The 24,405-nt window shown below is 36.2% G+C and overlaps 1 protein-coding gene and 1 non-coding gene across 2 annotated transcripts in view; one reads left to right on the top strand and one right to left on the bottom strand.

Annotated features, from left to right (window-relative positions):
• TTBK2 (tau tubulin kinase 2) overlaps positions 1-24,405 on the bottom strand; it is a 269,754-nt gene that overhangs the window by 172,935 nt on the left and 72,414 nt on the right. The window lies entirely within an intron of this gene.
• Positions 16,313-16,421, top strand: LOC123238389. Its single transcript, XR_006505579.1, has one exon. It is a non-coding gene; the product is annotated as a U6 spliceosomal RNA (small nuclear RNA).

Raw genomic sequence — 24,405 nt, 5'->3', positions numbered from 1 at the left:
CTTAGGGTTCTTAAAATTATAGAATAAGAATCAGAAATGACCATCAAGGGCAGAGCCAACATGACAGAGTAAAATATTTTCTCCAGGCTCTCCTAACATTCCCCTCAAAACAATTTTTTTAAGAAAGTGTCAAATTAAATTCTAAGTGGCACAATTAACAAAAAGTCAAAATGAGTCATTTTTCCAACCCAGGACAACTTAGAAAGTCAGAAAGAAAGGGCTGTGGACCCTAGGGATGGGATTGGCTAAGAGCATAGTGAGGCAGAGGCAACATTAGCTGTGGGCCCTGGAGGTGGCAGCAGTGACAACAGCAGTAGTACTAAGAGTACTCAGTGCTTAGACATTATAAAGGAATTGAGAATCTAGTCAGAAAGAGAATACAAAGGACACCTGTGCTAGTACGAAGCATAGGATTGAGCATCATTTGACAACACCATTGCCCATTACCCAGTAATGGGTCAAAGTTCCAAGATGGTGAGGAATATTCATAGTTGAAAAGAAGTAGGAGCCCAACCTAGCTCAAAGAAGAACATGGACCAAGAGACAAAACGACCATACCTCTCTCCAGATCATATCATTTTGAAAGCACCAAAAAAAACAGAGGCACTCCAAAATTGCTGTGAACACAGCAGGGCATAAAATGGATGACTCTCAGGATAGTCTCACATATGCACACACATAACACACACAGAGGTAAGCAGAGGTCAATCTTAATATATAGTCCAATATCAAGAAGGAGGTTGAAAAATGAGCAAGCAACAAAAAAAGAACTTGATCATAAAAAGTGACTAAGCTGACAGGGAAGCTCAAGATACAAACTAAGAAGAAGAAATGTTTTAAAAACATTTGTAAGCAAAGCTTCAAAGGAAAAATGTAGTCCAATAAAAACCAAGGGATGAAATAGAGGATTACACCTAGAGAAAAAGGGAGAAATGAAATGGGGCACATTACCTCTCCTAAAGAGGCATTAAAAAAAAAGGTGTGAAAAACTATTCAGGGTAGTGATGGGAAAATGCTTAAATCTTGCTCTCATTGTAACTGGTTCGTTGAGGGAATAACAACCACCCTCATTTGCATATAGAATTATACTATAGAGAAGTAGAAGGGGAATATGATCAGGGAAGGAGTAATAAGAAGGGAGGTGGAGTAAGGGGTGGTAATTAAACAAAACACTTGTGAGAAAGAACAGAATGAAAGGAAAGAGAGCAGGATATCAAATAGGGAAAATAAGATTGAGGGTAATGCACAGTTGGTAATCATAACTATGAATGTGAAAGGGATGAACTCATAAAACAGACAGACAGCAGAGTGAATTAAAAACAAGAATCCTACTATATGTCGTTTACAAGAAACACATTTGAGGCAGGGACACACACACAAAGTTAAGGTAAGAGGCTGGAGCAGAATTTATTGTGTATCATCTGAAATTTAAAAAGAAAAAAGCAGCAGTAGCAATCATGAACTCAAACAAAAGTAAAGCAAAAATAGAACTACTTAAAAGAGATAAGGAAGGAAATTATAACATGCTAAAAGGCACTGTAGACAATTAGTATCAATACAAAACATACATGCACCAAATAGTTCATGCCTCCAAATTGTTAAAGAGAAATTAAATGAGCTTCAAAAGGAAATAGACAATAAAACTATACTAGGGGACCTCAACGTCCCCTTTTTAGGTCTAGATAAATCAAACCAAAAAACAAACAAGAAAGAAGACAGTGAATGAAATTTTAGAAAAATTAGAACTAAAGATCTCTGAAGAAAACTGAATGGGAATATAAAAAGGACTAATCTTTTTAGAAGTACATGGCTCCTACACAAAAACTGACCACATATTAGGGCATAAAAACTTCACAACCAAATGAAGAAAAGTTTATTATTTAATAGACACATCCTTTTCCCATCAGGATGAAATAAAAATTATAATCAATAAGGGTCTATGGAAAATTAACTGCAACTAAGTAATCTAAATGTTAAAAAAGGGGTGGGTCAAAGAACAAATTATAAAAACAACTAATAATTTCATTAATGAGAATGACAATAAGGAAACAACATATAAAAATTTATGGGATACAGTCAAAGCAGTACTTAGGGGAAAATGTATATTTCTCAATGCTTACATCAATAAAAAGAGGAAAAAGAAGATCAGTGAACTGGTCATACAACTAACAAAACTAGAAAAAGAATAAATTTTAAATCATCATTTAGAAACTAAATTGGAAATCCTACAAATGAAAGGAGAAATTAATAAAACTGAAAGTAAGAGAACCATTGAACTAATAAATAAGACTAGCTGGTTTTATAAAAAACAAACAAATAAAATAGACAGAGCATTGGTTAATTTGACTACAAAAAAGAAAGGAGAAAATCAAATAATGAGTTTGAAAAACGAATAGGATGAACTCACCACTAATGAAGAGGAAATTAAAACAATTATTAAAAGCTATTTTGCCCAATTATATGCCAATAAATCTGACAATCTAAGTAAAATGGATGAGTATTTACAACAATGTTAATTGCTCAGTAGCAAAAGAGGAAATAGAATACTTTAATCCCGTCTAAGAAAAAGAAATTGAACAAACCATCAATGAATTCTCTAAGAAAAAATCCCTGGGGCCAGATGGATTCACAAGTGAATTTTATCAAACATTCAAAGAACAATTAATCCCAATACCATATAAATTATTTAGGAAAATTGGCAGAGAAGGAATCCTACCAAATTATTTTTATGACACAAATAGGGTACTGTTACCTAAACCAGGAAGAGCAAAACCAAAGAAAATTATAGGCCAATTTCATTAATGAATATAGATGCAACAATTTTAAATAAAACACTAGCAAGAAGACTATAGCAACATACCATAAGGATCATTCACTGTGATCAGGTAGGGTTTATACCAGGAATACAAGGCTAGTTTAATATTAGGAAAACTATCAGCATTACTGACCATTTTAATAACCAAACTAACAGAAATCACACAATTATTTCATTAGGTAGCAGAAAAATCCTTTGACAAAATACAATATCCATTCCTATTAAAAAACACTAGAAAGCATAGGAATAAATAGGCCATTCCTCAAAATAACAAGTAGTATCTACCCGGAAATATCAACTGCAATGGGGATAAGTTAGAAGCCTTCACAATATGATCAGGAGTGGACAAGGATGCCCATTATCACCACTATAATTTAATATTGTATTAGAAATGCTAGCTTTAGCAATAAGAAAAGAAAAAGAATTTAAAGGAATTAAAGTAGGCAATGAGGAAACTAAACTATTCTTTTTTGTGGATGATATGATGGTATACTTCAGAGAATCCTAGAGAATCAACTAAAAAAACTAGTTGAAATAATAACTTTAGTAAAGTTTCAGGATATAGAATAAATCCACAAAAATCATCACTAGAAAAAATAAGAAAATTCATCTGGAAAAACAAAAGGCCAATATCAAGAGAATTAGAGAAAAAAATGTTAAGGAATATGGCCTCACGGTACCAGAGTTCATAAAAGAGTATAATCCTATAAAACACATATAAATATGTCCTATAAAACAATAATCATCAAAACAGGCTAGTGCTTAAGTTTACATATTAATACATGTATAGCCCAGATCAAATTGCCTGCCAATTCTAGGAGATGGAGAGGAAAGGAGAGAGGAAGACAATTTGGATCATATAACTTTGGAAACCTTACGTATAAATGTGTTATTACATGTAATTGGTAAAATATACCATCTTTATAACAAAACAGGCTGGTACTGGCTAAGAAACAGAATGGTGGATCAATGGAATAGATAAAATACACAAGGGTAAATATGCCCTTAGTAACCTAGTGTTTTGGTAAATCCAAAGACTTCAGCTTTATGGATAAGAGCTCACTATTTAAAAAAAAAAAAAAACTCCTGGGAAAACTGGAAAACAGTATGGCAGAAAATAGGTAAACATCTTATATTGATCCTATCCCAATATAAGGTCAAAATAGGAATATGATTTTGGATATAAAGAATGATACCATAAGTAAATCAGGAGAACATAGAATAGTTTACCAGGCAGATCTTTGAAAAGGAGAAGAATTTATGAACATTTAAGATAGTTTCCAATTCTTTGCTGTCATAAAAAGGGCCACTATAAATACTTCATTCATATAGTTCATTTTTCATTTCCTTGGTTTTTCTCTACCCCCCCTCATATTACTTGATTTTACCAGTCATGTGCTTCCAATAAATGTTAGCTCTTGATTATTCATTTATTTTTGCACCTTTGTATATTATTTTTACTATATTTATTCTAGTTTTTATCTCAAAGACTTATTAAAGTACTAAATTAAGTTACTCGATATTATTATTAAATATTTTTGAGCTAGCAGTACTAAGTCATTTCACTGTAGAATATTGGGAAGGAAATTTAATAGAAGTAAGGACCTCTACAGCTCATCTGGTTCATTTAACATAGTTTTCCCCTTTATGCTATTGTGCCAAATATTAAAATAACTACACATTTGCATATTTATATTAAATTTTCTTCAGTATTATTACTTCAACACTTCAAGAATCTTTTATTTTATCAAGGTATTGGATATTCTCTATAGTGCTCCAGGTCTCCATAAGTTGCTGTGACCAAGCAAACTCATCCCTTGGTGACCAAACTTTTGGCAAGAAACACCTCCAAAGTTTTAAAAAAACAAATTATGTGGGAATTATTACATTAAATACTCAGTTAATTCCCCCATTAGAGAAGGCATCGTTTGACAAAAAGATATATGCATACATAAAACTATATCTTACTTATTTCTAATTATAATTTCCTTTTCTAGAGGTAGAGATATACAAGTCATTCTTCAAATAACATTTCTGTGGCTGTATATAATATTTTCTTGGTTCTGCTTGTTTCACTTTTTTAAAATCCTTACCTTCCATCTTAGAATCAATTCTCTGTATTGGTTCTAAGGTAGGAGATATGTTAGGGTTAGGCAATGAGGGTTAAATGACTTATCCAGGGCCACATAGGTAGGAAGTGTCTTGAAGACCAGATTTGTACCCAGGACCTCCTATCTCCAGGCTGGGCTCTCTATATTCACCAAGCCACCTAGCTGCTCCCTTGATTGATTCTTCAGAATTTCATGTTGATTTTTCTATGTTCTTTTTTTTATTTACTTCTTCATCATTTCTTATGGCACAGCAGTATTCCATCACAATCATATGCTACTGCTTATTCAACCATTCCCCAATTATTGGCCATCCCTTCAATTTCTAGTTCTTTTCCACCACAAAGAGAACTGCTATAAATATTTTAGAACATATAGGTTCCTTTCATTTTTTTCCCTAATACCTTAGAAAATAAACCTAATAGTGGTATTGCTGTATCAAAAGTTATACAGTTTTATAACTCTTTGGGAATAATTACAGATTGTTCTCTAATTGGTTGAATTAGTTCACAGTTCCACCAACAGTATATTAGTGTCCTTGCTTTTCCACATCTCCTTCAACATTTCTCATTTTGCCCTTTTATGATTTTAGTCAATCTGATAGGTGTGAGCTGATATATTTCAGAATTGTTTTGATTTGCATTTCTCTGATCAATAATGATGTAGAGCATTTTATATAGTCATATGTTGTTTTTATTTCTCCATTCAAAAACTCTGTTCCAAACAAGATAGAGAACATTACGAGATACAAATAATTTTGATTTTATTAAATTAAAAAGGTTTTGTACAAACAAAAGCAATGCAACCAAGATTAGAAGGAAACCAACAAACCGGGGAAAAAATTTATAACAAATTTCTCTGATAAAGGTCTAATTGCTCAAATATATAAAGAACTAAGTTAAATGTATAAGAACCTAAGTCATTCCCCAATTGATAAATGGTCAAGGGATATGAATAAACAGTTTTCAGATGAAGAAATCAAAGTTATCAATAATCATCTGAAAAAAATGTTCTAAATCCATCTTGATCAGAGAAATGCAAATCAAAATAACTCTGAGGTTCCACCTTACACATAGCATATTGGCCAATATGACAGCAAAGGAAAATAATAAAAGTTGGAGATGTGGCAAAATTGGGACACCAATGCACTGTTGGTGGAATTGTGAATTGGTCCAACCATTTTGGAGGGCAATATGGAATTATGTACAAAGGGCTTTAAAAGAATGCATGCCTTTTGATCCAGCAATACCATTACTAGGTCTATATCCCAAAGAGATAAAAATAAACAGGAAAGGACCTGGTTTATACAAAAATATTTATAGCTGAGCTTTTAGTGGTGGCAAAGAACTGGAAACTGAGGGGATGTTCCTCGATTGGGGAATGGTTGAACAAATTGTGGTATATGACAGTGATTGAATACTATTGTGCTATAAGTAATGATGAACAGGATGATTTCAGAGAGAACTGGAAGGACCTACATGAAATAATGTAGAAGGAAATAAGGAAAACTGGGAGAACATTATACACAGTAACTGAGTTAAAAACTCTAGCCACCAGAGAGAATATCATCCCACCTCCCTGAGTGGGGAGGGGAGATTAGTTACTTACACATGACAATAAGTAACAAATCAAGAACAAGGGACTGCCCTTTGGGCAGTCCAAAACAGTGTTGAGACTGTCATTTGTCCACTTGAAATTAGAGGTGCATGCAGGAAATGACAAAAGCGGCTGGTAACTTCCTGTGAGGAGTTGGCACATTGAATTTGGTGTAGAAGGATCTCTGGTGAGACCTCAGGCAGCTTCCCTCTGAATTGTCACCTGGGTAAGTTAGGCTGACTTCCCTTCACCTCTCTTGGCATTCTAGAATATCTACCCTCAAGGAGTCTTCTCTGCCTCTCTAATTGTCAAGGCCTTGCAGCTAGTAACCTTGTTTAATTTAGCTCTAAATCCTCCTCCGAGGTCCAGCCAGAGTTTCTCTCTCTCTCTATCTCTCTAACTTCAACCTTCCTAACTGTAAATAAACTAACATAAAAGCCATCCTGACTTTGGTCTATTTTTAATTATGGAATCAATCTAAATCTGATTGATTCCTGGTGACCACACCTTAAATATATGCGTGTGTGTGTGTGTGTGTGTGTGTGTGCATATATATATATATAAAATTTCCCTTCTTACAATAATGATCTAGGACAATTCTGAGGGATTTATGAAAAAGAATGCTATCCATATCTAGAGAAAGAACTGCTAAAGTGGAAATGCAAATGAAAACATGATATATCACATGTTTATCTGGGTATATGATTTGGGGTTTTGGTTTTATAAGATTACTCTCATAAAAATGAGTAATATAGAAATAGGTTTTGAGTGATAATATATGTATAATCCAGTGGAATTGCCTGTCAACTCTGGGAGTGGGGAGAAAAGAGAGGAGGGAAACAACATGAATCACGTAACCTTGGAAAACTTATGTGTAAATTTGTTATTGGAATAAAATAAAGATTACATTTTTTTTTTAATTTTAAACCCTTAACTTCTGTGTATTGACCTATAGGTGGAAGATTGGTAAGGGTAGGCAATGGGGGTCAAGTGACTTGCCCAGGGTCACACAGCTGGGAAGTGTCTGAGGCCGGATTTGAACCCAGGACCTCCCGTCCCTAGGCTTGGCTCTCAATCCACTGAGCTACCCAGCTGCCCCCTTAAAGATTACATTTTTAAATATTTTTTAAAATTAAAAAAAATCTGTTCACATCTTTTGATTAATTTTTCAACATTTTTTACCTTTAACTAAGTTGGTCTTTGGATGAAAGAGAGAAATCCATTTCTATACCCATTAAAAGGTTGTTTGTTTTTTTTAAAACCCTTACCCCTTCCATCTTAGAATTAATACTGTGTATTGGTTCTAAGGCAGAAGAGCAGTAAGGGCTAAGCAAGGGGGATTAAGTGACTTGCCCAGAGTCACACAGCTAGGAAGTGTCTGAGGCCAGATTTGAACCTAGGACCTCCTGTCTCTAGGCCTGGCTCTCAATTCACTGAGTTACCCAGCTGCCCAAAAAAGTTTTTTCAACATGGGAGGACTTGCTAGTGTTTGTGTTCATGAATTAATATGTGATGGCATCTTTGTCTCTCCGGTGCCCTTCACACAAGTATGTGGTTTAAGTACCCAGGAAGTCTAATATCCTTAGGCTTAGATACTTATGTCCAATGAAGTAGGATATAGAGAAATCATACTAAAAACTATCTACTTCAAAAAATTAGACTCAAGACTACTGGTGAATTTTGTGGTACAAAAACAAAGATAAAGATATGTAACACAAACAGCAATTATAACATTACAAAATGTCAAAGTGCAACAAAAGTATAACTAACCCAGTAAGTTACCTAGTTAACTAGGAAGAGTCTTCAGCACAGATGATTCTGACATCGTATAACTGAGCAAAACTAGATTTCATGACAAACAGAAAGAGATGTTAGAAACGCTGCATTCAAAATCAATTCCTTCTCTTTTAGTAACAGAAATTTCTGGTACTGGCATTGAAGTAATTTCTGGCAAAAGATTAATAAATGTTTATTGAATCAAGCTGAAATTGAATGTCTTTAACTGTGTACCACCTTAACTGGGGACCATTTTTGCCTAGTCTTTAAAAATACTATACCATAATAAAAACATCATGTCACTGTGACTGTACATCTTTAACAAGTACTACAAAAGAGAAATTCTAAAATGGTCAGAAGAAGGAAAGAAAGGGACATGGAGACAGGAAGAAGTTCAAAGTAGGCCTAGGGTGAGGGCAGCTGGGTGGCTCAGTGGATTGAAAGCCAAGCCTAGAGATGGGAGAGGTCCTAGGTTCAAATCTGGTCTCAGACACTTCTCCTTGCTGTGTGACCCTGGGAAAGTCACTTGACCCCCATTGCCTAACCCTGACCACTCTTCTGCCTTGGAACCAATATAGAGTATTGATTCCAAGATGGAAGACAAGGGTTTGAAAAAAAAAAGTAAGCCTAAGGTGAAAAGCACTTCAATAATAGCAAATGAATGAAAAACATGACAATTGTGAAAGTAGTGGTGATGGGCCAGAATTCCTGCAATGGTTAAAGAAAGGTTCAGAAGAAGACTGTTCTGATACAAGAAGATTTTAAAAAGCATTATTCAGTGATTGACTAAAGATCATTATCTTCCAACCAATCATTTGAAAGATGGAAAAATACATACAAATTTAGGAAAAATACTTAAAACTTATAAATAAAATTTGTCAGATTCCTAATGCTTAAAGAGTCATATGGCCCATATCTCATACACCTTTCAAATTCTATTATTTTTCATAAGATCCAGCTCTAGGCCTAGAGATGGTAGGTCCTGCATTCAAATCTGGCCTCAGACACTTCCTAGCTATGTGATCCTGGGCAAGTCACTTAACTCCAATTGCCTATCCCTTACTGCTTTTCCACCTTAGAACTGATACTTGGTATCAATTATAAGACAGAAAATAAGAATTTTTTTTTAGTTTGCTTTTCAGCCAACTACACCAATCTTTTCCTCTTTCATCCTCATTTCATTTATTAAATGTAAAAATAATTCTGACACTTAATCAACCGTTCAATGCATTTAATACATTTCATGTGTGTACATGAAATCAAACTAAATTCTTGAGAAAAATAATGACTACCAGACCCAGAGTTTTAAAGTGTACAATGCACTTTCTTCCCAACAACTCTTTATTTTACAGTTATTCTACATGATGCCATGATAAAATACATAAAACAATGGCTTTTTTATACTATTTGCCTGCCCAAGAACTGGAATGGCTCTCTTCTACTAAAAGCACTAGTGCTCAAACTTCTCTGACTATATAATCCTTTAAGAAAAAAAATTTTTGAATATGTACACCCAGTTTCTGTCTATTTCTATATCTGATCTACCATCCTAATAATTGTGCACAATAAAAAGGTTATGCAAAAATTAGACGTTTAGAAAAGATGAGATAAAGACAAAATTATATTGGATTCTAGAGTCAATAGAGAGCCACTGGTGTTGGTGAATAGGGGAGTAACATCATCAGACTGAGCTTGAGGAAAATCACTTTGAAAACTGTGAAAGAATGATTGGAGAGAGCAGAGACTTGAGGCAGAGAGACAAATTATGAGGTTACTATAATAGTTTAAGGAAAAATTAATGAGAGTCTGAACTTGGGCAATTGTTATATGAATATTTAAAGATGGAATTTATATGAGAGACATTTTAGAGATAGAAATGGGCAGATTTCTCAATTGATTGAATATGTGCATTGAGTAGGAGTGAGGAGTCAAAGATGACACCAAGAATGTGAACCTGGGCAATAGAAAAGATGGTGGTGTCCTCAATAGAAATAGGCATTTATTGCCAATGGAACAGGCACTCCAAAGAGCACAATGAAAGAAATAGGTAGCTTTAGAATGTGGCATTGGTGGAGATAGGTTTAGAAGACAAAGAATGAAGTTTAAAGATGATCACCAAAGGTTCAAGAATCACTAGGATAAGGAAGGACCAGGGAGGAGTTTATTAATCACTGTGGAAAGAGTTCAGGTAGATTTTCTTTGTCAATAGAGTTTTGGCTACAGGAAGGAGACCTCTCAGGGCCATAGGCAATTCAGAAAAGAGAACAAGTACTTGAAAGTTTTTATTGTAAATTTATTTGTTTTGTTAAATCCAATTATATATTTTTTTCTTAGACCATTACCTTCTGTCTTAATTTAAATTCTAAAACAGAAGAGTGGTAAGGGTTAGACAATTGGGGTTAAGTGACTTGACCAGGGTCACATAGCTAGGAAGTGTCTTGAGGCCAGATTTGCCCCCAGGTGTTCTCAACTCCAGGGCTGGTATTTTATCCACTGTGCTACCTAGCTGCCCCAAATAGTTGAAGCTGAAGGAAAACTGCTTCCCCTCTCTCCAAGGCAGGAGACAAGTCTGGAGACTTGATGGAATGGCCTTTCTCTTCTTCCTTGTAAGGGAGAGATCTGGTGCTTGGTGGAACAATGTTTCTCTTCTTCTAGCAGGAGGCTGGAGACCAAATAGGAGAGGGGTTCAATGGAATGGTAATTCTCCTTTTCCTATGGGAGGCTAGAGACCAGGCAGGAGATGAGGCAGAATGGTGGTTTCCTCTTCTCTCACCACAAAGACATGTAACTGGCTAATCATTCAGTCAACAAGCAGGGTTTCGTCAGCACAGATCGTGCACCGACCACATCGTCACCCTAAGAATCATCATCGAACAGTCCATCGAATGGCAGTCCCCCCTCTACATGACTTTCGTGGATTTCGAGAAGGCATTTGACAGCGTAGACAGGAACATCATCTGGAGATTGATGCAGCATTACGGGATTCCCCCGAAGCTCATCAACATCATCCAGCGGTTATATGAAGACTTTACCTGCCAGGTCATCCATAATGGGAAACTGACGGCTCCCTTCACAGTGAAGACCGGAGTGAAGCAAGGCTGCATGTTTTCGCCCCTTATCTTCTTGATGGTCATAGATTGGACCATGAGAAGAATTACCAAGGACAACAATACGGGCATTCAATGGACTCATACCAAACAGCTTGAGGACCTTGACTTCGCGGATGACATCTGTCTCCTTTCTCACAAGCAGCAGGATGCGCAAGCCAAACTTGCACGTCTCTCTGAAGAAGTGGAGAAGACTGGTCTGAAGATCAACAAGAAGAAGACCAGGTGATCACAGTCAACAGCAGACAGGACCTGCCAATCCAACTACAGGGAGAAAACATCAAGGAGACGGACCACTTCACCTATTTGGGTAGCATAGTCAGTAAGGATGGCGGGGTAGATGAGGACATCAGAAACCGAATCAACAAAGCCAGACAGGCATTTAACACCCTGTGGTCTGTCTGGATCTCCAAAGCACTGTCTCTCGTCACTAAGCTCCGAATCTTCAATACCAATGTAAAGGCCGTCCTCCTATATGGATCAGAAAGCTGGAGAGTGACGAGCTCTAACACCAATAAACTCCAGGTCTTTGTTAATAGATGTCTACACTACATCTTGAACATCAGATGGCCTGAAAAGATCTCCAATGCTAGTCTCTGGGAAAGAACAATCCAGTATCCCATTAGTCAGGACATAAAGAAACGTAAGTGGAGATGGATAGGACATACGCTACGAAAACTGGAAGACAACGTAGCCAGACAAGCATTGTGCTGGAACCCTTCAGAGAGGAGGAAAGTCGGAAGACCAAAACAGACCTGGCGAAGATCTGCCGAAAATGAAACAAAAACAGTCGGAATGACATGGGCCCAGCTGGGAGAAGTTGCCCGCTGGCATGAGATGGTTGTGGCCCTATGCTCCTAAGGAGTCAACAGGAATAATAATAAATAATAATAAAATGTGCCAGACATTATATACTGGGAGAAAATACAAATACAAGCAAAAAGAAAGACAGTTCCTTCCCTCAAGAAGCTTAAATTATAATGGAGAAGAAAACATAAAAGGAAGCTGAAATGGGAGAAAGAAAAGGTATAGGATAGAGAAGTCCAGAGGAATACAGTCTCATGGAAAATAAAAAGATGCCCTTCCTGGGTGCCTTCTTTAATTGCAGGTTCTAGGAGAAGTCCTTTAACCTCAAATCACAAAGAAGGATTCCAGTGATGAAGTAATCTTTCAGGATAAAATGATTTCTGGGGAATGACAGATAATTCAAGAAGAGTGAAAGTTGGCAGGAAATGAAGTAATAACTGGCCTGGTTTCTCTTCTTAAATGGATATTCTCTAAGGAGACCTCCACCCTCCAAACAAAAGGAGATACTCCAGACTGAGCTTACTGCTAGGGATAAAATACAACCAAAAAAGAAAGAGAGGTCTTGCCCTTGAGGGGCTTAAATTCTAATGGGGGAAGATAATATAATTCATAAAAGGGAGCTTAAAAAACAAGGGGAGGTTCCGATAAAGAAATCAAAACTATCAATAAGCACATGAGAAAGTGTTCTAAATCTCTAATAATTAGAGAAATGCAAATCAAAACAACTCTGAGGTATCACCTGACAGCTAGCAGAATGGCTAAAATGAAAGAAGGGGAGAGTAATGAATGTTGGAGGAGATGTGGCCAAATTGGAATATTAGCATTGCTGGTGGAGTTGTGAACTGATCCAACCATTCTGGATGGCAATTTGGAACTATGCTCAAAGGGCTATAAAAGAATGCCTGCCTTTTGATCCAGCCATACCATTGTTGGGATTGTACCCCAAAGAGATCATAGATAAACAGACTTGCATGAAAATATTTATAGCCGTGCTTTTTGTGGTGGCAAAAAACTGAAAAATGAGGGCATGCCCTTCAATTGGGGAATGGCTGAACAAATTGTGGTATATGCTGGTGATGGAATACTATTGTGCTCAAAGGAATAATAAACTGGAGAAATTCCATGTGAACTGGAAAGACCTCCAGGAATTGATGCAGAGTGAAAGGAGCAGAGCCAGAAGAACATTGTACACAGAGACTGATATACTGTGGTAAAAGAGAATGTAATAGACTTCTGTACTAGCAGCAATGCAATGACCCAGGACAATTCTGAGGGGGACTTATGGTAAAGAATGCTACCCACATTCAGAGGAAGAACTGCAGGAGAGGAAACACAGAAGAAAATCAACTGCTTGAATACATGGGTTGATGAGGACATGATTGGGGATCGAAACTACCACACCAATGCAACTATCAACAATTTGGAAATAGGTCTTGATTAATGACACATGTTAAAACCAGTGGAAATGCATATCGGCCAGGGGAGTGAGGGAGATCAGGGGGTGAAGGGGAAAGTAAGAGCATAAATCATGTAACCATGTTAACTTTTCTAAAATATAAATATTAATAAATGATTAAAAAAAAAACAAGGGGAGGAAGCCTCACAGTCTAGAGATGCTCAAAAGAGAGCTAGAAATGGCATTTAAAAGAACAAGAACAGAAAGACAAGAAAAGCATCCAGAACAGAACAAATACATAATAAAGAGGTCTAAAGTAAACGTAAAACAATTGTGAAGGTGATGAGAGATGTTTATAAAAGATATCTGAAGTCAGGAAAGATTCAAAGCCATGGAAAAGCTCTGGGACTTTATTAATGACTTCAAAAGACCTGCCAGTGAGGAAATCCTCCTACAAATGCAAATCAATAACTGCTTGGCAACTTAAAAGTCTTAGAGAATTCTCTGGGGCGCTTAAATATTAAATGAATTATTCAGGATCATACAGTCATTATGCATCAGAGGTAGAATTTGAACCCAAGTAATTCCTAACTTCATGGCTAGCTTTTTTCTTTCTTTCTTTTTTTCTTTTTTTCTTTTTTTCTTTCTTTCTTTCTTTCTTTCTTTCTTTCTTTCTTTCTTCCTTTCTTTCTTTCTTTCTTTCTTTCTTTTTTAAACTCTTACCTTTCATCTGGGAATTAATACTGTGTATTGGTTCCATGAAAAACGACATGTTACGGGCTAGGCAATGGAGATTAAGTGACTTGTCCAAGGTCACATAGCTAGAACGTGTCAGTGGTCACATTTGAACCCAAGACCTCCCATCTCTAGGCCTGACTCTCAATCCACTAAGCCACCTAGCTAATCCCTTAACTTTCTATTCACTATGCTATACTACCATATAGATTTATTTCTTATTTGGAGCATTCTAGAATTTCTTGCTGTTGCTTATAATCTCTGAGGAATTCACAGGATTCTTCTGTCTTTCACTAGATAATACTGGTTCATTTCCCTTCATATTACTATATTTGTTTAAAGTGTGTTGATTTCCTTTATGATTATTTTTTCATTCTTCTCACTATTTTTATGAACTCCTTTGCTTTATCTGTTGATGGGCCTATTTTTTGTCAACTTGTAAAATAGTTAACTCTCTTGACTTGTGCCTCAGTTTTTCTCTTCTGTTCCTCATTACTCATCTGTGGGAATCCTCACTCTTTAGGACCTGACATCTACCCTTTGTTCCATAAACCCCTAAAATGGGGAAACCTCAGTTTCCTCATACTAGGGTAAAATGGGAAAAGGGATGGGCCCAGGCCCCTGACCTGAGTAATCTCTAGGGAGAAGAGAATTCAACCCAGATAGACTTCTAGTTTCCTTTCTATTGGGCCAGGAACTGTTCTTACTCTCACCTATGGTTTTGAGCACACCACCTAGTACGTTTTCTGCCCTCCCCAATGCTTCCATTTTCCTTTTCTAATTTCCTTCAAGTAGTTGGACAGAATTGGTGTCTGAAACTTCCTGCATGTTAGAGAGAGGAGGGTGGTTTTAATTAGAGTCATTGTCACACAAGAACACTTCTACAGCTGGACAAGCTTACTTGTTAAACTCAAGAGAGACACATGGAGTCCTTTAAGCACAGGGATATTGAATGTGTCTCAAAGTCTTTGTTCTTATCATTAAAATGAAAATGTTATAAAATACAAATGAAAAATTCAAATTAATCTTTCATGACTAGAGTAACTTGGGTGGTTCCTTGGAATTTAATTGGGGAAGGGAAAGGGGGTGTTAAAAATGCTACAATTTTGAAAATGTGGAGCAGAAGAAAATAGTAAAGGAACACTACTTGATGGAGTACTGAGCTCCCATTTCCCCATTCTCAAAAATCAACGAAAAAATATTTATTCATTACCTACTATGTGCTCAGAACTATGCTGAGTATCAGGGAGAAATCGATGATTGTTCCTGACTTCTCATCTTACTAAAGAAATGGAAATGGACGAGAAATATAAAATGATGTGTAACTAAGTAACAGATTGTGTAGCATTCAAAGAAAGGATAAATCAAAGTAAATTAGAATGACTAAGGCAAACTCTGTAGAAGGGTTAGGATTTAGAAATTAAATGATGTGACACTTCTCCCCACCTTTCCTTCAAGATGACAGTGAGAAAAGAAGAAATAAAACCTAACCTGAATTAAGATTTGTATGCATTTCCAAGTCAAGGTAGGAATCTAGAGGGCACAGGGACCTATTCTACCTTTATAAAATTGCTTTTTAAACTCTTTACTAAAATCTAGTTGGCACAAAAGTATTCAAGCAGCAACTTTCAAACAAGGAATTCTGTACATTTGATCTCTAATCACAATGAAATTATGCAAATGAATCAAGATTTTTCCATTAATATCTCTCATGATGGTCCAATGTGTCTCCTTTGTCCACTCCTATGTCTCTCTTTAGTCAAGTTGCAGAAAGGATATGAGTTTAATTTTGTCACATTTTATATAATTCAAAACTATACATTTTTGAAGTCATCAGCTCAGAACACTTAGTGTACCTATCTTTAACTTGTTCAAAATGGAAGGGTATCAGGTGTGGGAAAATACCCAATAAAAATTATCTGTTGATCCTCAAAAACAAGTTTTTGGATCAATTTTTAAAAAAGAGTTTAATGTACTTGCTCCAGTAGCACATATACTAAAACTGGAATGACAAAGAGAAGATTAGCATAGCCCCTAAATGTAAAGATGGCATGCAAATTCATGAAGCATTCCATATCTTTGTGATGAGAAAGTACATGTGATTTTTCACTTAAGATTATTTCAGTTTTTATATTGGAGTTTGGTTTTTATATGATTATTCTCTTACAAAAATGAATATCATGGAAATATGTTCTGCATGATGATACATGTATAACCCAGGTTGAATTGCTGGCCAGCTCTGGGATTGAGGAGGAAATATGGGAGGGAGACAATTTGGATCATATAACTTTGTAAAACATGTGAAAATTTATTATTACATATAATAAGTAAAATAAAATATCTTTATAATATAAAATTTTTTAAAGGATTTAATGCCTACAACTTAATTTTTTAAAATTATAGTGGCATATAAAGTAGCAATAAATTATTGGCAATACATATTAGCACAAATATTATAAATGGCACATAAATTACAAACATATTATTAGAAATAAATATTTATTAGTAATAAGCTAGACAATGATAACCACCTAAAGCAAATTTACACCCTCAATATTGCTTTCTCTTGTCTTCTACAATCTTCTTCCGTAATTTGAAATATCTAGGGGCATTGGGAGTAACTATAAAAGGAAAGAGCTTAGGTGAAGGACTTAATTATTACTTGTTTTTCTTTTTTAAACAAATTTAATCATGAAAATATCAACAAATGTGAACATTTCAACATACAAAGAACAGAAGAAAATTTTGTATGAAACTGTAAGCTTTTTACATAGTTTCTTTTTTTAAAAAGGGAGTACGTTAAATTTTATACAGTAGTAACAAAACTATCCTGCTTGATTATGTATTACTGGTTCTATGTATTTTGTAATGTTTCACCCATTCTCTTTTCTTTTTCTTTTTACTTGTTGCGTCTCTATCACTATCTACAAACTCTGTTTCCTACCCCGGTGAAAAGGGAATTCTTGGTTCTCTTTGAGTTCACATTTGTGAAAAGAGAATTCTTTGTTCTCTTTACCTAGTTGGAGTTAAAACTTTGACAAATAACTTAAGTACCCCTACTTAGTACCTCACTAGATTGTGAGGACAAGATTAGCTCTCTTTTGTCTACCTTTTGATTGAATCAACACAAGCTTGAACTAGGTGAGTTCATACCTTACTTGATGCTAGATAAGAAACCAGCAATATACTTGGAGAGCTCCACCTTTTTCCCCAAATTCAAACAGCCAGAAACTTAAGAGTTCACACATTCAGAAAGTTGTGAATCCAAAGGTGACAACTCAGACAATTTGGAAACTGCGATTGACTCCCATGAAAAGGGGCAGAGACAGGAAACCACCATAAAAACCATAAAGACCCCTGAGCAGGGAGTCTGGTGAAGGAGTCTGGTGAAGGAGGCTAGTAGAGAGTGAACTCCAAGAAGGAGAGAGTGAACTCCAAGAAGAGAGTCACTCCAAGAAGGAAGTTGGCTTCAAGAAGAAGGTCGGCTCAAAGAAGAAAGTCAGTCTCAGGAATCACCTTCAGCTCTAGTCATTGTCTCGGGTGAGTGGATAGCTGGTTTTCCCCCTTCCTATCTTCTAGAGATAGTTTCATTCTGATTAAAGGTTAACAAGTCCTTGCTGAGCCAAATGCTGGAACAATATTTAGTTAGATAGGTTAATATCTTTTCTACCCTTTTGTATTTCTCTACTTTATAAATAAAAGATTTATGATTTTCATACATTTAGCCAAACCATTAATTTTAACACTTATACCCCAAATGGAAGCCTTCCATTGTAGCAGATTTAGGATTTACTTTTCTGCAGGAAAATAATGTCTACGTAACAGTATGAATGATTAGAAGAGACAGCACACAACAAATTCTCCAAGTTAACAGATGATACTAAATCTTCCAAGTAGGGAAATACCAGGCTGAAAGAATAAACTTCAGGAATATGTCACAAAGTGGCATAAAATGTCCTAAAAGTGGAAGATATAATCAAGGCAAGAATTACCTTGGGGAAAAAATAATTTAAATTCTACTTCTAGGATAATAAGAATCAAAGCTATCAGCTATGGACTCAAGAAAACAATCATAGAATCACCACTTCCTGGAAACAGCACCTGTTTTTTATATATGGATAAATAAGAAAGATAAGTAGTCTGTACTCTCTATAAGGAAGAAGATTAAGTAGAATATAAGTCACATCCACAAAATCATGAATGGTATGGAGAGGATGAATACGGACTTATTAATTAAATTCCAGAACACTACAATCAAGGTTCCCTCTTAAACCTTAGAAGAGGTAGCTTTAAGGAAAACAAAATGAACCATTGCTTTATATCAGTGATTCCCAAAGTGGGCGCTACCACCCCCTGGTGGGTGCTGCAGCGATCCAGGGAGGCGGTGATGGCCACAGGTGCATTTATCTTTACTATTAATTGCTATTAAATTTTTTTAAAAATTGATTTCCAGGGGGCTAAGTAATATTTTTTTCTGGAAAGGGGGTGGTAGGCCAAAAAAAGTTTGGGAACCACTGCTTTATATGGAGAGTAATAAACATAAAGAAACCATTTCCTTGAGAAGTTGGACAAAATGAAAATTACCTAGATTAATCTTCAGTTTTGAAAAATTCATGGATAACAAATCTACAATAGTTCATTAAGGGGAAGTAACCTTTGGGAATTAATGTCATGGGTGGCAATTACTATACTTTCTCACAAAGTGTCCCTTGGTGCCAGCATCAGAGTCAGACCCCTGGGCAGGATTTACTCTAATCAAGTAAGGAACTTCTTATATCAGGGGAAAGGCAGCAGTCATACTTTGAAGCAGCAACTGGAGACTTCAAGCCAGGAAGACAGAACAGGTACTGTTGTTCTCCTGTAAGAGTAACCTGTGTTCCCACCTCTTAGCTTGTGCTCTGTAGTCCACAAGGCAAAAATAAAACCTAGGACCAGTATTTCAGGGGGTAAAAATACCCTGAAACCAAAGCAATATCATTTTCTCCTCCATAGTTTATGGAAGAAAATATGGTCTTTTCCTGAATTTTTATCTACCAAATTATTTCCCAATTATCTCCATTGTGATAAGTGAAGAGGAAATTATGCTTTCAGATTTGGCAATCTAGTCTAATTTGTTAATTTGCTGATGGTAACAAAATATTTTTATCTTGTCTGAGAATTGCAAAAAAAGAGAAGGCTTGAAGGAGTTGTAATGTAAGCCAATATTGGGAATAACCACAGACCCACTGAAGTAACAAAATCTTCATTACTCTAAGCCTGCAGGAGTCAAAAGAGATATCCTCCTAAATCAAAACCTTTAATACTCTTCTCAAGTCAGGGAACATATGGACCATATCAGTATCAATTCTGCTTAAGTCACTTTACTAAGAAGTCAATTCTGCGAACAAACAGCATGAAATGGGGAATTTGGAGGACAGAATAGAAAAGTTAGACAGTTCTCCAGTTACTCCTTAGGTGAGTCATCAAGGTATGCTGCATGATCTTAAATGCAATGAAGCCATGAATTTGAAATAACTGGGGCCTATCAGAATTTATGAAAAGTCTAACCTATAATTTTCAAATATATTAAGTTTTTTTACACTAAGTATCAGAAGACTAAAGAAATGTTATGTCCTTGAGGAATTTGCCCTAATGAATACAAATTCTGATTACTATTATAACCATCAGTAATAATAAATGACTACAATTTTACATTTGTATAGTGTCTCTCTCTCAAATGGGTATTTCTAAAATGAATGTGTTTTATATTACCATTTTCTTACCTACTGGCAATCCTATTTGTGCTATCAATTAACTTAACAAGCTCTTTATCCTAACTAGTGTAAAAAGTAAACTTCAGCTTAGTACTCCAAAATCACTAAAAACCACAGAATTGAGAGAATGAGTTGAGATTGAATGAATTAACTTTGTACTATGAATCTCCAAACATGAGACATGACAATGCTCAAATTTAATATTAAAAATTCCTATAATTTTGCAAAACATCCACAACATTTTCTCCAAGTAGTGAAGGTAATAAAAGGTTGAATTTAAATACTGAAGGGTCTTGGTAATTAAATCCCAGTAGATTTCATTACCATAGATACATTATGCCATATTTAACAAATGCCTCTGGAAACTGAGAAATTAAAGTTTCGTTTTTCTAGGTCAACAAAATTGGCAACAATAAATTAGATCCAAAAAAATGGTAAAAAAGAAACAGAAGCTTCATTGCCTTCTCCTAATGACATGGGCAGCAGTAAAATTAGAGGGGCGGAACACATGAACTCATGCCTCTCATATTAAACCCTTTAACTACCCCCCAGAAACAGGTGGTGAAGGGGGAACAGACATCACTTATTCTTGTGAGCCGCTGAAGGACCTCAAATTCCTCTTCTGCCATAAGAGCAAGCCTAAGGAGGCTCCGGAATAAGTAGACCTCACTTCTTCCTGGTTCTCTTAGATCTATTACTCCTTTTCTTACATTTTCTGTCCTTTTTTTTTCTGTTTCTTTAAATATTGCCAGTTGGACAGAAAATCCTCTGATTTAAACCTTGCAATTTTTTTAACGTTGTCACTTCTCTAGTTGCTTTTAGGGCGAAAGCTCTCACTGGAGTCACTGAAGATGCCACTACCGGCCTGGATCTCTGGACATTTCCTAAAGTCAACACTTCTCTCTCAGGGACAGCACTACAACCATTCTCAGCTCTGAAGAAGCTACAGAAGATTGAGACCTTCGTCCCTTTTCCCTTAGATATCTGGAGAGGGGGGAGGTGACATAGGCTTGTGCAGAGATGGCAGGGACCCTGTACCCCTAACTCAGGAGGCTGTGAACAGGTAAATTCCCTTCCCCCTTCCTGGCCTTGTGAGTCCCTGAGGCAAAGACCATTATCTTTGTGATAGACAAAGAGATACACCTTCAGACCACACCTTGATAGCTTAAGCCCAGAGGATCTCAGGCAGATCCCCCATCCACCAAAGGCTGGAGTGCAAGAATTCACATCTACACTACAGTAAAGAATATAAAAACCCCTGAACTGGAGCACTCGGGGAGCAGCGACCATAGTTGCTCCACTCATGCTGCCGTGCCATGTCTTGGAGGGCAACCCCCACCCCAGGGTTGTTCCACTCATGCAGTCTTGCTGGCCATTAATCCTATCTTACTAATAAATCTTTCTTTTTACTTTTAAGCTAAGTTTGGAGTCCCCTCATTCTTGAGAAAGGTTTCCTTCCCGCACCCAGGGATTCACCAATTTGCACCCCCATAACACTAGGTCTCATTTATGCATATTTATACTACTAATGAATAGAAGGTTCACACTATCATCACACTGGGCACAAAGCAGACATGACCTCTATCTTCTAGAAGCCTTAAAATACAAAATGGATCATTGGCTTTAAAGACTCAACAAAGTAGACAATTGTATGTAAGAATAAATTGAGGCATGAGAGAAAACAAATTCATGCTAAGAGCTGGTAAATGTGTTAAATGAAGAGGAATGTAAGACTTAAGGAAAGTGGAGCAGGGATGGAAAATAACTGCTTAGTTAGGAAAGCCTGGAGGGTGAAGGAACCATGGAGATTAGAGCTTCAAATGCAATCTCTACCTCTTAGATTATCTTGGTTCTTTTAAGGCTCAGTTCAAGTACAACCTACATAAGGACTATCTTAATCTCCCACCTGCTAGAGTCTTTCCTGTAAAATCATTTTGTATCAATTGTGTTTATGTCATACATATAGCATCCCTGGCTACATTGTAAACTTCTCAAGGGCAAGAACTATTTTACTTTTGCCTTTGGATTCCAAGTGCTTGGGATATAGTTGACACTTAACAAATACTGAAAAAAGATCTGGGTTGAAATTCAAGCTTTGCTACTTTTTATATTAACCTGAGTTCAAATCCAACTTCAGATAGTTAACAGCTATGTAACTTTGGTTGTCATCTGTCAGATTCAGTTTCACAAGTGAAATGGGGGTCAAAATAATACCTACCTATGAGGATTATTGTGAGAATGTTTAAAGTATTTAGCACAGTGCATGGCACATAAGCAAGTGCTCAATACATTCTTGTTTCCTTCCCCTTTTGCTCTAAACTTAAAATTCTACATCTAGGGATTGTTGGATTTAAAAATCAGTTTGACAGACTACTGAATTATTTCTAGCCTGGACAAACTACCCCCAGGCCCCAATGTTTCCCAGCACAGTCTTCCTTATCTCCCCCTATGATAACCCTAAAACTGAAGCTATCTTGTCTGATGAATATTAACCTTCTTGAGGAATGTTTGTCTATGTTAGCCTGTTTAACAATATTTTTCTACTTAATGTATATTTGCCAAATGCTTCCAGATCCCTGACCCTGAACCCCCCACCCCAGATGCTTCCTGACCACCTGTCCCTGACACTACCTTGATAATTATGTATGTACCAACCCCCTTCCCCAAACATTTCTATATAAACTCTTGGCTAAGAATTCCAAGGGGTCATTCAGGCATGCCTCTCTGCCTAGGGACCCTAGCTATTATTGCTAGTAAAGAATGAGCCTCTTCTTGCATATTGCATTGTCAGTGTGATTCTTCCTCTGGCCATGATCAAACCTGGGTTAGGTATTAAAATTTGGGTACAACAGGATCAGAAACTTCTAAAAATAGATTGAGATATAAATTATGGGAAACTAAGACATTAATTCAGTACATTAAAGGACAGAGAAAAGAGATAGAAAAGAAAAACAGCTATCTTCCTTTGAACATTAGCTGAAAGGGAGAGGTGAGTGGGTTTTATGAATCCATTCATTAAATTTACTTTAGAAAAGAATTGTAGCTGGGCAGGAGAGATATCATCTTCTAGGTCTGCTAGATGAGGAAGGCTAGAGGTAAAAGAGATTTTAAAAATATAAAGAACAAGAAAATATCAAGAGGTATAGGTACTGGAATGGAAAACTAGAGGATCTATACAGAAGGTTTCCAAATTGAGAAAAAAAGAGTGATCTGGTACATTGAAATGGAAGCAAAAAACTTTACTAAAAAGAAAAGACGATTGGGGGCAATTGGGTAGCTTAGTGGACTGAGAGTCAGGCCTAGAGACGGGAGGTCCTAGGTTCAAATCCGGCCTCAGACACTTCCCAGCTGTGTGACCCTGGGCAAGTCACTTGACCCCCATTGCCTACCCTTACCATTCTTCCACCTATAAGTCAATACACAGAAGTTAAGGGTTTAAAATTTAAAAAAAAAAAAAAGATGATTGAAGCAATGACATACTTTAGAGCAAAAAAAAAACAAACTATATTAGTTGTATAGAGGAAAATGAACAAAAGCAGAAAAATGCTAGAGTTATAGATAGATGCCCTTTTCGTAACAAATAGACTGAGCTCAGGGAAGCTAGTTATTAACTCTATAGGAACCTGGAGGTCAGTGAGAGCTAAAGGATAATTTAAGAAGAGACAGTATTGAAAAGAAGGTACAAAGTAATATGTAGTTTTTATACTATCTGTAGGCATTTGAAGCAGTACAGAAAAAGTGCGGATTGAGAGTTATTGGACTTGGACTTGCTCAGATCCTGGCCCTGAATTTGAATCCAAGTTCTGCTCCTTATGACCTATGTAAACTTTGGCAAGTATTAGATTCTACTTCTCATCTGTAAAATAAGAGTATTAGATCAGATGATCACTAAAGTACCTTCTAGTCCTAAGAAGAGTAACTTGGATTTCGAGTTTAATTCACAAATAAAACATTCTTCTATCTATAAAAAAGAAAACTCTATCCCCAGCAATAGCTAAATCAAATCAGCATAAATAGAATACCACCCATTACCCTCCTTTAAAGGGTTACCCCATCTGGATGCCTCTCAATTTTCCTTTATACTTTTTACTGAAGCTGCCTAGAGATATCCAGACATATAAAAGTGTACTCACAAAGGCTCAAAGTCACGAGTAGGAACCATCAGAAAGAATATACAATAAACCACAGAAGGCTAGGGAGCCAAAAAAGGTATGACAAGTCAGAGGATAATTTTTTAAAGCAATTTGGTCCAAGAAAAATTTATGTAGAGATCAGCAGATCTTTGTGCTAATTTTGTATGATATGAAAAAAT

This window comes from Gracilinanus agilis, chromosome 2 (assembly GCF_016433145.1).
Source record: "Gracilinanus agilis isolate LMUSP501 chromosome 2, AgileGrace, whole genome shotgun sequence".
Classification (NCBI taxonomy): Eukaryota; Metazoa; Chordata; class Mammalia; order Didelphimorphia; family Didelphidae; genus Gracilinanus; species Gracilinanus agilis.
Note: the sequence above shows the minus strand (reverse complement) of the source record. Positions and strands in the feature narration are given on the sequence as shown.